Source organism: Chrysemys picta, chromosome 9, assembly GCF_011386835.1.
Source record: "Chrysemys picta bellii isolate R12L10 chromosome 9, ASM1138683v2, whole genome shotgun sequence".
Classification (NCBI taxonomy): domain Eukaryota; kingdom Metazoa; phylum Chordata; order Testudines; family Emydidae; genus Chrysemys; species Chrysemys picta.
This window is the reverse complement of record NC_088799.1, coordinates 99,453,613-99,466,765: the sequence shown is the minus strand read 5'-3', so window position 1 is coordinate 99,466,765 and position 13,153 is coordinate 99,453,613. Positions and strand designations below refer to the sequence as shown.

The following is a 13,153-nucleotide window of genomic DNA, read 5'->3' as shown; positions in this document are numbered from 1 at the left end:
GTCACTGCACATGGACAGCTTGCAGGTGGAGTATAAAAACTGATTTCTACTGATTTCATGCCTCTGCTTCAGCTGCGATAGTCTTGTCTGACATCACTTGAATCTTTGATTTTTTTCCCCCCCACAGTCACTGATATGTGCTGTCAGACTTCATGACGTTTTAATTTCCTTAGTGTACGTGCTTTTTGTTTTTAAATAAATAATCATAATGTGGCGGGGGAGAGAAAGGAGCCTGGCAGACGGTTACTTCTCCCCTCTCTGTCTCTCGCAAGGTCTGCAGGAAGGGGACTCCCATTCCCTCCGAAACGCCAGGCGGGGCATCAGTCTCCTGCAGGAGGTTCACAGAAGTGGGGCACCACCCAGTACCTCCCTAAAACGACAAGTGAACTGAGCACTCTCCCCATCCTCACAGAAGTTAAGAGGATCCTTGTGGGACCCCTGCATGAGTCTTAAATGTTTGTGGACCGCTATCTTTCACCTCAGTTTTATAGGAGGAAGGGTAACCTTTTGGTTAAGGCACTGGACTGGGACTCAGGATGCTCCCAATGGCACTCGGAGCTTGTTTGCACAAGGAAGCTAGTACACAATAAGCTAAGATGTGAATTTAAAATGTTCTAGTTATTGTGCACTAACGTTCTGTGTAGACACTCTTACTACCCACTACCCCTTTGTGTGCTGCATTTTTAGTGCACAGGAAGAATGTCTACATGGGGAGTCAGTGTGGAATAGCTAGCGTGCTTTAAATTCACACCCTTGCTTACTATGCATTAACTTCCCTGTGTAGACAAGCCCTGAGATATCACAGTGATGGGGGCCATATAAATATCTATGTAATATGTTTATTTGTAGAGTATTTGATAGCAGCCTTCAACCACCTGAAGGGGGGTTCCAAAGAGGATGGAGCTCGGCTGTTTTCAGTGGTGGCAGATGACAGAACAAGGAGCAATGGTCTCAAATTGCAGTGGGGGAGGTCTAGGTTGGATATTAGGAAAAAACTATTTCACTAGGAGGGTGGTGAAGCACCGGATGGGTTGCCTAGGGAGGTGGTGGAATCTCCATTCTTAGAGGTTTTTAAGGCCAAGCTTGACAAAGCCCTGGCTGGGATGATTAGTTGGGGTTGGTCCTGCTTTGGGCAGGGGGTTGGACTAGATGACCTCCTGAGGTCTCCTCCAATTCTAATCTTCTATGATTATTCAACCACTAGATGTCTCTGTGTGCTGTATAGAGTTCCAGACAATAGGTAGTCTCTGGGTAAACAAAGGGGACAAGGCTGGAACTCAAGTTGTGTGGAAGCCTGTTTGTAGTTTTAAAAAGACAGATATCCATACATCATGACAACCTAGATAGATGGGAAGGGGGCATAGCCTTCCTTCCACCTATGGAAGCAGCAGGGATACTAGACCTTTCTTTTTCTTTTCTTTCTTCTCCCCACTCTCCTCTTCCAGCCCCCCACCAAATATGTCTCTGAGGCTTTCAAGGAGGTGGAGGTTTCATAGGCCTCCTGAGACTTGTGTGGAGGGCCAGTGTGAACTGAACCTGCAAAATTGTATATAAAAATGCACCTTACTGGAAGCAATGATGTTCAAACGGGTTCTTATTTAAATCCAAGCCCTTCTCCTTACCTGCCTTGCTTATCTGTCAGCTCATGGAGAACATTTCAGCTGCCAAAACACCTTTTTTATGAAAAAGAGTCTACAAAAATTCTCAAATGAAAACATGAAGGTTCTAGCTCCCCTTCTTTCTCAGCCCACATCCTACAGCAGTTATTGTTTTATTCCCAGACCTTGCAGAGTTCTACACTCTTAAAGGTGGAGGTGAGGTTTCCAGTGTGACCCTGGAGCTCAGAAATACATCTGCAATCAGTGTTAGACACATTCTGTGCCATGCTGGTTGAAAAAGACAAGCAACGTCTTTCAGCTTTAAGAACAAAATCTAGGAACAAATTGCACAGTCTCTAAAGCATTAGGTGTAAATGTCCTGTAATAATACTGAATCTTCACCATTTAGTGATTAGTGAATATTCTATTTTCTGTCAGTAAACACAATTTAAGCCCTTAGCAGTTAAGCTTCTTAGGATTCATAGCTGATGAGGGAGCAATTAGGACATGATTTTAATGAATACACACAAACTCAGGTGTTCCTGCCAGGAAGAAAGGCTAAGCTGAAGCTGTCTTTTTGTTTTAATTTGGAATAGTGTTCAGAGAGATAAATGAGGGTAAAACACAATTAAACAGGAGCCCTTAACTTTTGGACTAATTATATTAATCTTTTCCCCCCATTATGTCTGTTTATCATCTGACTGTCAAACACACACTATAGCTCAAATTTTGCCCTTTGTTACCTCTGCAAATGCACTGAAGCTAGTGCGGCTGCAGGTGTATAACTTAGGGCAAAATTCTGCCCTCAGTGTCTCTAGGTATTTCATGCATGTACTTAGTAAATTCACTGATCAGCTGTAACCGCTAGAAACCACACACAGCAAACCTGGCTGATTTATTAGCTCTGACATCCAGCAGGTACCGCTTGGACAGTGTATTTGTTGCAAGTTAGAAACTAAACTAGCTTTAGCTTTTGCAGGTTTAATCTCCAGTGGAATTGGAAAAGAAAACATATGCAAGGATCAACTTTCCAGGTGACTATCCTAGCTCTTCAGTGCTCCATCTTGGCTATTTGGCACCCTAATTCTATTCTATTTAGGTTCAGGTACAACACCCATCATGATGTCATCTGAGTCCATCTCCGTCAACTATTGTGACCTGTTTCTGTGGGAGTATTTTTGGCATTGATATGGCAGAAACCCACCACTCGATTCATACAGAAAGGAGACTATTGAAGAAAAAAGTATAATACAAGTTTTAAGTCTGCTAATTAGTATAAGAACGGCCATACTGGGTCAGACCAAAGGTCCATCCAGCCCAGTATCCTGTCTACCGACAGTGACCAATGCCAGGTGCCCCAGAGGGAGTGAACCTAACAGGTAATGATCAAGTGATCTCACTCCTGCCATCCATCTCCACCCTCTGACAAACAGAGTCTAGGGCCACCATTCCTTACCCATCCTGGCTAATAGCCATTAATGGACTTAACCCCCATGAATTGAATGACTATTGAAACAACGCAGCACTCATGCTGAGGTTAGGAAAATGAGAACAAGGATGCAAGGCTAGCTCTGAACATAAATATCTGCCAACGTGCTACCCAGGTGCAATGCCAACATGCCATCTTGTGAGCTTGGACTGTGATGAGGAATGGGGAATGGAATGAGGAAGGAGCTGGTGACCATCTGTGTCCATAAGGTATTCAAGTCAGTGTTCATCATACACACTAGTTCTGAATGTACTAGAGATGATTAAGCAGGTGGGTGCATCAATACCTATGACAGTGCATAGGTGTTGCCACAACAAAGGAGTTGTACTGGTGTCAAGAAAAAATAGATTTGGGCCATGCTGTAACAACGGATGGGGTTGAGGCAGGACTAGTTTAAGACTCTAAGCACCTCTGTGGCCTTTCTCTCTGTAGTGTCTGAAGCCCTTGGAGTCACAGAAATGGATCTATTCCTTCTCTAGTTCTATGTATCTTTTAATTTGTTTAATGAACATCTGACTTGAAATTTTTAGGCAGGTGAACTGCTGAAGCAATTAGAGGATTTTTCTGTGCTCCCCGCCGGCAGAGACAAGAACCATGGCAGAAGGGGCCTGGACTTTCTGGAGAGACTAGCCCTTCTGCCAGAGTTCTTCAGTATTTCTGCTTGCAGGCTGTGCTGCTTTGCTTTTCACGGCCTCCTGCTTTCCTCACCCAGCTTTCAGTTTTTCCAAGCAGTACACAAGTATCTTTCCTCTCCATCCTCCTCCCTTTTTTTTTTTGGCACTGTTGTATTTGCATGTAACCTGCTAATTATCTCAGGTTAACAATCTCTTTCTCTTCCAGGTAATGACATGCTGTTTCTCTCCAGCCTCAGCTGAGCTGTAGCTCTATTACAATAATTTGTAATATTTCCTTTGTTAGAGAAACATTTTTGTCTGTGTTCTCCTGTAAGATTTGATAATTAGAGTAAGGGATTCAATAATTACTACAGCAAGGGGCTTGTGGGTCTATCTCAGTAGGAGCTATGCTTTCTGTTGGGTTGGATGCAAGCCCATGTGGGTGTGTTTTGATGAAAACAAAGAAGTATTTTCTTCAGCTTCATAAGGCAAAAGCCTCCACCAAAGGGGTGGTGGTGGTGGTGCGGAAGAGAAGTGCTATGTAATTGGTGGGAAGGCAGCAATTTTGATGAGCAGCATTTCATTCCTGCAGTGTTTATAAAACCCATTGAGATTCTGTGTGGATGAAGAGTGCTATATAAATGCAAATTTCATTCATTTCTCTCATTCCATCAGTTCAGGCACAGGTGAATTGCAGTTCATGTACTTGTGAGTAATACAGACACTTAGGGGATGAATGTGTATTGCAGTGCATATAATTGGTGCACTGTGTGTGTGATGAAAATGTTAGCCCTCAAAGCTCTGCACCTCCTGAGCTGATGGAGGAAATGTCTTCCTTTCCCTGCAGTTCATCTGTGCCTTGGTTAGGTCTGGGGACTGCATGGCATTCAACGAAGCAGAGGTGTTGGCACACCCCTATCTGGGGGAGGGTTTGTTGAGTTCTGTGCTAGAATGCAGATTTCTAATCTACAGGCAGAGGGGTTCCCCTTCTGACTGTAGAGGGGAACTTCACACTGCCTTCGCCAGGGAAGAAATGGAATGTCTCACTGCATGGGGCATAAAATGGTTCCAGGGATTAAGATTAGGGTGGGAGTGTTAGAGGTGGGAGGGAAATGATTTTCCCATTCTGCAATAGCTTTTGAGACTTAATTTTTTTCTCTCCTGAATGGTGATGAAAAGTCAAGCTCGGACACTTTCGCAAATTTATAATCTGCAATTTTTTTAGATCGGGTCAATCAAAATGTTTTTGTTTTGATTTCAGCCTTTTTTAAAAAAAAATCACCGTTTAAACACAAATTAACTCTAATTTCAAAACAAAATTGTTTTGAACAGGGATGTTTTGACAACTTTGTGACTTTTTTCAAAATGTTTTTGTATCAGGGGATTTATTGATGCTGACTCTTTCCTGCAAACAGTTTTTGGTATAAATTAATTGGCATTTTCTGGGGGGTAGAGGGGAGAGGAAACATTTAGTTGGAAAATTCCTGACCAGTTCTGAGGCATGTTGCCTAAACATACATGTATATGCTGCTGCCGCTGCTGCTGTTACATATGTTGGGCCAGATTCTGATACCCTTATTCACATAATGAATAGTATCATAGCTTCAAAACAATCGTGGATGGGGGTCTATCAGGCTTTCTCTTGCCCCTGCCTGAGGCATTGCAGCCTGATCCTCCCTGCTCAAGGAAAATCCATTCAGAGTGACTGACAATGAGACGATCCTCCAGAGGCCTAGAAGGGCCAGGAGGAAATACTGACCAATCAAGAACCAGCAGGTCAGTTAAGAAGGCTTATCAGATATTGTTCAGGGGCAGAGGTAGGTTAGATTGGGATGGGTGAGGAGCAGTGGCTCAGGGCTAGTTCAGAACCTTGCTCTAAGCACTTGCCTTTGAAGGGGAGTAGGCAGCCGAATCCTGAGTTGCTATTTTGTTACTTGATTGTTGCTGTGCCCCGAGGAGAGGGTCAAACCTTACAGACAAAGGTGGGGAGTATCTATAGTACCACACATGGTCCTGAAGGGGGCCCTACAGAGCGTGCATGGTTCCCACACAATTCCATTGAAATCGGCAAGGCTACTTGTGGAGTAAGGGGGTTACCCAACCTGAGTAAAGCTATCGGACTCTTCCCACCGTCTGTGAAAGCTGTTGCCTCCACAAACCCTGCTACTGATGTGGCTGCACTTCCTTGGACAGTGAGTTATGGAGAGCTCTCCTGGTCTCTGTATGCAAAGGTGAGCAACATATGCTGGTTCCAAGGTGCCACAATCTGTCTCATAGGGGGGGTATTATCTTCCCACTCAAGGGTGGGGGGATTGTTTTATGTAACAGGGATATACAGCATGTCATGTCATGTTAAAGCTAAAGTGATGCTACCTTACGGAGTGTTGTCTAGTGGTTAAAGCACGTGGCCCACATCGGTGGTGTATTCTCAGTTTTGCTACTGATTTTTCTGTGTGATCTTGGGTAAGTCACATCTCTCTGCCTCAGTTTCCCGTCTGTAAAAAGGAGATGATGACCCTTAATTCACAAGGAGTCATGAGGTTTAATTAAGATGTACTAAAGTGCTTTTGAACTCCTCAGATTGTGGGCCTATGGAAGCGACAGATATTATTAGTAATAATACACTGACAACTGAAGAACTAAAAAGAAGTCTTTAAGTCCTTGACCAACTGAAGTAAACTGGTGCTTTTGTTTAATAATACTTAGCACTTACAGTGTTTTTCATCTTCAAACCATTTTACAAACATTAACTAACTCTTCCTACATCCATGAATCTGTCTGCCAATTTCTCCTCACACTCTATAGCTTCGGTCTCTCTGTCTACCTTCCTGCATCCTTATCCTTTTGATACTCCATTAGTTCCTTCTGGAATTCTTCTCTGCTGATACATTTTATCTAGCTGCAATCCCGTCTGCCCATCTCAGGCTCTTGATCTCTTTGTTCGCAATAGGTTGGTCTGTGCCCCGGACTCCTGGGGCTGTGTGTTTGCCCTCTGGAGGTGGAGGGACCTTGAAAGGAGAAAACAGGGGGTGCTGGAACAATTTGTATAGTGGGGGTGCTGAAAGCTATTGAACCAAATTGCAAACCCTGAATATGATGGAAACCACTTCAAGCCAGGGGGTGTGGCAGCACCCTCAGCGCCCCTAGTTCCAGCACCTATGGGAGAAAGAGAGCCCATTCATGTCTTACCATGATAAAAAATGTTACACTTTCCCCTTCGTGAAAGGGGCTGCTTTAATTCAAGGTCAAAAGATGATACCTTTTATCAATTGGCTGTATTTTATTCACTTCAGACATTCTTTGAAGAAGCACTGAAAACCATTACACATCATGGTAAGACACACATACAAAATTCAGTTGAAATTATTTCTATTCCTTCATTTTCCTGGATGGTGGTGGGTGTTTGAAACTTAACTAGTAGCAATGGCGGTTGAATCCTTTCAGGCAGGGTAAGCTCTGGAGAACATTGATATTCTGCAGGTCCCCAAGTGGAATCATGATATTCTGTTCCAGACCAGTGTAGACAGCCATCTGTGTATGCTAACGAGAGATTTAGGCAAGTAGTGACCAACCAGCACATCTCAGAATGGAGAGGGCTCATGAGTTACAAATGCAGCCCTAATAAGTAATCAGACTGGAAATAAGGCATAGATTTTTAATGGGGAGCGTAACTAACCACTGGAACAAATTTACTAGGGATCCTGGTGGATTCTCCATCACTGCCAACTTTTAAATCAAGATTGGATTTTTTCTAACAACCCCTGCTGCAGGAATTGTTTTGGTGAAGTTCTATAGCCTGTGTTTTACAGGGGGTCAAACTAGATGATCACAATGGTCTCTTCTGGCCTTGGAATCTGAATCTCTTGGTCAATGGTTGGTTTGATCTGCACCAACTATGCTGGAAGGATTGGTACAATGCTGTCACTCCTCTGATAGGTGAAGTTATCCTCTTCCTAAGGTGACCACTTTTGTGGCAACATCTAGGGCAGGGGAATACGCCAGCATTCTGGTTGCCTTCTCTGATCTGCTCTGCCTAGGTTAGAACTGCTCTGCCTGCAGCTGCAGACCAAATAAACTGAGCCCTGCCTTTTGCTTCCCCGTTTTCTATGGTTCAGGCAACCACAGAGAAGATGCAAGTGAACAACTGAAGGGCCACCAAATGCCCAGCCCCTACCTCCCTCAACCCCACTCCGTGAGGAGTCAGAGCTGGGGTTTTGCCATTACTAGATTTGGCTGTTGACTTCTGTGGTGCAATAAATGGAAGGCAGCGGAAAGAGACTGGGCCTGCCAGAGGAAGGAGAGCCTGTCTGGGGATCAGGGGATAGAGAGAGAGGCTGAAGAGAGGGAAAGATGGAGTTGAAAAGGAAAGGAGGAATAGAGAAGAAGAGATGGATAAACTCCAGCTAAATAACCTGGACCAAGATAGTGCTCTTGGCTACACTGGTGCAAATCTAGAGTAACTCAATTAAAAACCCACTGCTGTGGATTCACACCAATGCTATTGGGCTCAATCCAAAGCCCACTGAAGTCAACTGACAGCTTACATTGACGTGACTGGGTTTTGGGCTAGGCCTGTTGAGAGCCATAGTTGCCCATGAAACTTTCCGGGATTTACCCCCAACCAAACCTTTCAAGATACTGCCACTGCCTGTTGGAGGTGATTATTGGCCTCTCTAGCTGGAATTCTGAAGACTTCAAAAGAACACCCAGGTTGATGAAATTGAGAATGAATATTTTTAACTTTCATTTTAAATTCAGAGGATTGCACAAGGTCCTTATGAAAGAATAGGTGCTGAAAGAATACCATATCCTTCTCTTGATTCATGTGTAGCCATGGAGAGCAGTACAACTACTTGTTGCATACGATTTGTCTTAAATTAATTTCCATCATCTGTATCTCCATTTTTATATGAAACTGCCCTTTATCTGAAATTCACTGCACTTCAAACTAACTCTCCCTCCTCACAAAGGGGAGGTAAATCTAAGTGATTTATTTTTTACATACAATGTCTACCAAGGTCACAGGGGTTTTGGGAAGATAAATCCATTAATGTGTGAGGGGCTCAGGTTCTATGGTGGGTGAGGGCCATAGAAAATCCTACAAATAAACCGAGCTATCCAGAAATCTTGGAGGTGACTGATTAATTTGATAGCTCACAGACTACGCATTGGAGTTCTTGAATCTTCTAGATCCAATTAGTAATTTAGAGATTGGACAGGATCCAACTTCTTCATGGATTTTTAAGGCCAGAAGAGATCATTCTACTTAAACTTGCCTCAGTGTGGAGGGATGGACTCGGTGATCTCTTGCAGTCTCTTCAAACCCAATATTTCTATTATTCTGATAATCCAATCTGACTTGTCTGCATGACACAGACCTTGGGTTTCATGCAGTGATTCCTGCATCATGCTCTAGAACTTGTGGTTGATCATCTCTTTTCGCAAGACAGCTAGTCTTAATTTTAAAGAGTCCAAGTGATGGAAAATCCCCCACGTACCTTGAGCTATTATTCGACTGGCTAGTAATTACCTTCCCAGTTTGATGGGGGGAAGATCACCATATATCTAGTTTGAATGTGTCAAACCTCAACTTGTTACTGGATTTTGTTATGCCTCTAATGCCCCAGTCAACTGAGACAATCATGTATGTTCTGAAAGTCAGCAAATCCCTAACTCCTTTCAGACCAAGGTGGGTAGCAGACATGTAACTTGCTGAAAACTACTTGCCACCAGCGTTTTCCTTTTCTCCTGCTCTCCATTTAAACCAGGGAGCTGGCAGTGTGTGAATCCCAAACCTCAAAGGGTTTTTATGTCAAGATCATCACCTTAAAGTTCTCCTGGAAATCAGATAGGAGCTGGTGTAGATCAGAGCACTCCTAAAACTTGTTCCTGCATAACGTGCTGTTTTAAAGGAGGCAGCTGCATTCCAATTGCAGTTTCCGAGGGGTCTTAAGGCTGTGGCAGGGGCATTGCAACAATCCAGTGCTGTGAGAAAGGCACAGGTAATTGGAAAGCCACATTGGCAGCTGCTGCTGCTACCTGCATTTCTAGGAGCAGTTGAAGGTGTAGTGTCCTCTGCCTGTTCTGGCACTATTCCAAGTTAAGTGGTGTCACAGCACTGAAATTCAAGTGCAGGTGCATTTGAACTTACAACTCCAGTATCCACAGTAGAATGAGCAATTTTATTTGTCTCTATGTACGTTGGGCTAAATCTCGTTCCCACTGAAGTCAAAGGGATTTTTGCCAGTGACTTCAATAGTAGCAGAATTGGGCCCTATGGTGCTAATGAGTAACAGCACTGTAGGTAGGGTTCTGCTATATAAACCCACTAATACATGCACTGTTCAAATACCCTCCTCCTGCAGATCAAATAAATTACTGGGCTCGGTAAAATCCTGCAAGCATCCCTGGGCCAGCAAGAGAAACTGGACTGTATTTCTCAATTTGTCACAAGATTCCTGGTATTTGTGTGCAGTAGAAACACAGACTATCATGGCATCCTTCGCCCCTGGAGGGCAGTTTACTGAATGGTTAATGGTTGGTAAACTGACAGGTTTTTTCCACAGTGTGAGTCTGATGTGATTTGAAATTCACAAAATTGTTGATTACAAATCAGGGCCAGGGAAAGGTCAACTAGAGTCCCAGATGGCTCAAAATCTTCCTCTCTGCTCCAGTGCTTTGAAATAGGCATGAAGCAAAAGTCAATTGTCTATTTTAATCAAATCCCACCTGAATATATGGTGTGCTAGGCAGAGTTCTAGAAGATGATGAGAGAGCCTCACGGTGGAAACGCTTCAGGGCCTAACATACCAATACATAAGGAAAAACCACTGATCACTACAATGGAATGAAGCAACATGGTGGTGAATAAGGAATGGGTTTGGCAAGGATACATTTATTCATAGCCGTAGCCATCTACTCTATTACTGTACGCTGCACTATAACCAGCCATAAATTCAGGATGACATCCATTCATTGGGTGCAGGTCAGTGGAACGCCAGCCATCCCATACTGTACTAGCCTGCAGGAGAGTAGAGGGAGTAGCTGTACAGAGGCCCTCCACACCTTTGTGCACTCAGGAACTGGGATCTGGGCGGGTTTCAAATATTCTGGTGTGGAGGGTTTGAGGGTATGCAGATGCCACCAGCTCCAGGGACCGCCACATAGGGAGGCACAGAGGGGCTGTAGAAAGTATTCCACACTAGGGCCTGGAATGGCACCTGAGGAGGGACTTTACATGCGGGTTGGTCAGGAAGGGTGGGTCTTGGATTCTGTCCTCCCCTCCCTCCAAGTTCCCTGCACAAAATCTCTTTCTGTTCTGGGGTTGTGAATTTCACTTGCTATTCATTAGTGATACAACTACACGCCTGCCAGCCTGTATGTGGAAGGCAGGCGAAGCATTAACCCCTCAGAAGGCTGTGTTACTCTTCATTATTCTGTGGTCCCTCAACAACACAGATCCTATCACTCTTCCTACTGCATTTGCCATACATGGGAATTGGATGCTTGAGGAGATATGTGCAGTGAGTTGTGGTGGCATCTATTTGTCTGTCACCAGAGCAGCCTTTTGGAGATGCAGGATGTGACCCAAATGGGCTGAAACCCAAGACTCTCAGCCCTCCATTGAAATGAGAATCCTGTTCATTGCCATGTTGTTTAATTAAAAAAGAAAAATCAATGCACTTGCTCTGAGTCTAGTCCCTATGGATTTGAGCTGCTGAAAATTTAGCTCACGGCTGCAAATCAGATCTGAGATTCGTTAGACTACTTACTTGTTTTAGTGTGGTGATCCAGGGGTGGAAAGAGAGAGGTCCCAGCAATTCACCTCTTTGTCCCAGCTGCAGCTCTTCGTGGTGTGGCACTGCAGGAGAAAAAGGGGCAAACTGTATTTCTACAGAGTTCTTCAAACCCCCAGTGTGTCTTCCCATCTTGGCTTTTTATAAATAGCTATCACACTAGAATAATAAATCTGGCTCACTGAACCTCAAGGGAATTGGTTTCCTGTTTATCTGTAAAAATGCCTCGAAAATGATCAAACTCATTATTACCTTTTTTAAATTATTATTATTTTTTTGTAAAGCTTTGTTCGCTGCTGTTTCTGGCCACTAAAATACCAGCTAGCCCCAGAAAGAAAGTAGGACACTAAGTCCATTTGGTTTAGCCTGCAGTAGCATTATACCATGTGCACAGGAGAGTGCTGACATGCACACTTACTGAAAACTGAGCTCCTCGGTCCTCTGCACAGCGGCGCTGTCCCTGGGGCCAAATTCTCGGGTGGTTTAAATGGGTGCAGTTCCACTGATGTCCATGGTGTTTCACCCCTTTACTCCAGCAGAGAATTTGGCCCACGATGCCAACTTATATGCAGTCTTTTTTTTCTGTGTCTGTACAGCACCTAGCACAATGGGGTCCTGATCCATGACTGGGGCTCCAAGGTGCTGTGAGAATACAAATATTCCCAAAGTGTTTTCAGGTATGCTTATCTATGTACAAACTGCCATACCTATCCTGTAGACCTCCCATTCTCACTTACCTGGGTGTGCCCTTCTTTGAGAATTTGTTTTAATTCATTAAACTTGGTTGAGTTCTTCTTAAATTAGCTTCACTTGCGGGCAGCTTATTTCTCCTATGACTTCTGTGCCTTCCTGAAGGTTTCCTGATGGGTGCAGAAGCTGCTACATCTTAACTGAATAGCTCTGTAGATGTGGCCATAAGAATTGTTCTAAAAAGGAATGACAATATATTTTAGTTGCCTATTCTGGGGTGATCTAACCATTTCTAATCCATTTCTGTGGATTTTGTGGGCTTGCTTGAATTTCTGCTAGTCAGGGTGTTCTCCTCTCTTTTTTCATACGTAGGTGAGAAAATAACTTGTACTACCAACAATTGTTAACTTTTTAAATAAAAAAAGCTAGTAGCTAAAATAACTTGATTATGGTTTAGGTACTCAGTAGTGCAGTGCAAAATACAATTTTGCCTTTAGATGATTGCCAATGATAATTCTATATTTTCTTCCAGATCATTGATAAAAGCGTTAAATAACAGAGAGCTAAGAACAATCCCTGTGGGACCGCATTGGAAACATGCCCACTCAATGACATTTCCCCATTTATAATGACATGTTAAGACCTATCAGTTAGCCAGTTTTTAATCCATTTAACGTGTTCCATGTTAATAAAAATGTTATGTGGTACCAAGTCCATTTGTCCTAATTCAACAGAGTTCAACTGAAACTTCACGAGCAAGTTGGAGAGTGATATCTACCCAGCAAAGCTGTGAAACAGAAAGTCAATTTTTAATGATTATGGTATGATTCTGCAAAATAGCTTTAGTACATGCTTAAATACGACTGATGTCAGTGGACACTTGGACATTTATCTCAAGTTATGTGCTTAAGTGCTTTGGTGAATAGGGATGGACTTAGGTAGATTTTGTACTTAAGTGCTTTGCTG

At 43.4% G+C, this 13,153-nt stretch overlaps 1 long non-coding RNA gene across 1 annotated transcript; it reads left to right on the top strand.

The window, feature by feature from the left end:
- Positions 1-666: 666 nt before the first annotated feature.
- On the top strand, positions 667-12,892 carry LOC135973546 (uncharacterized). The gene is made up of 2 exons (XR_010590443.1): positions 667-7,034; positions 12,720-12,892. It is a non-coding gene; the product is annotated as an uncharacterized LOC135973546 (long non-coding RNA).
- The last annotated feature ends 261 nt before the right edge of the window (positions 12,893-13,153 follow it).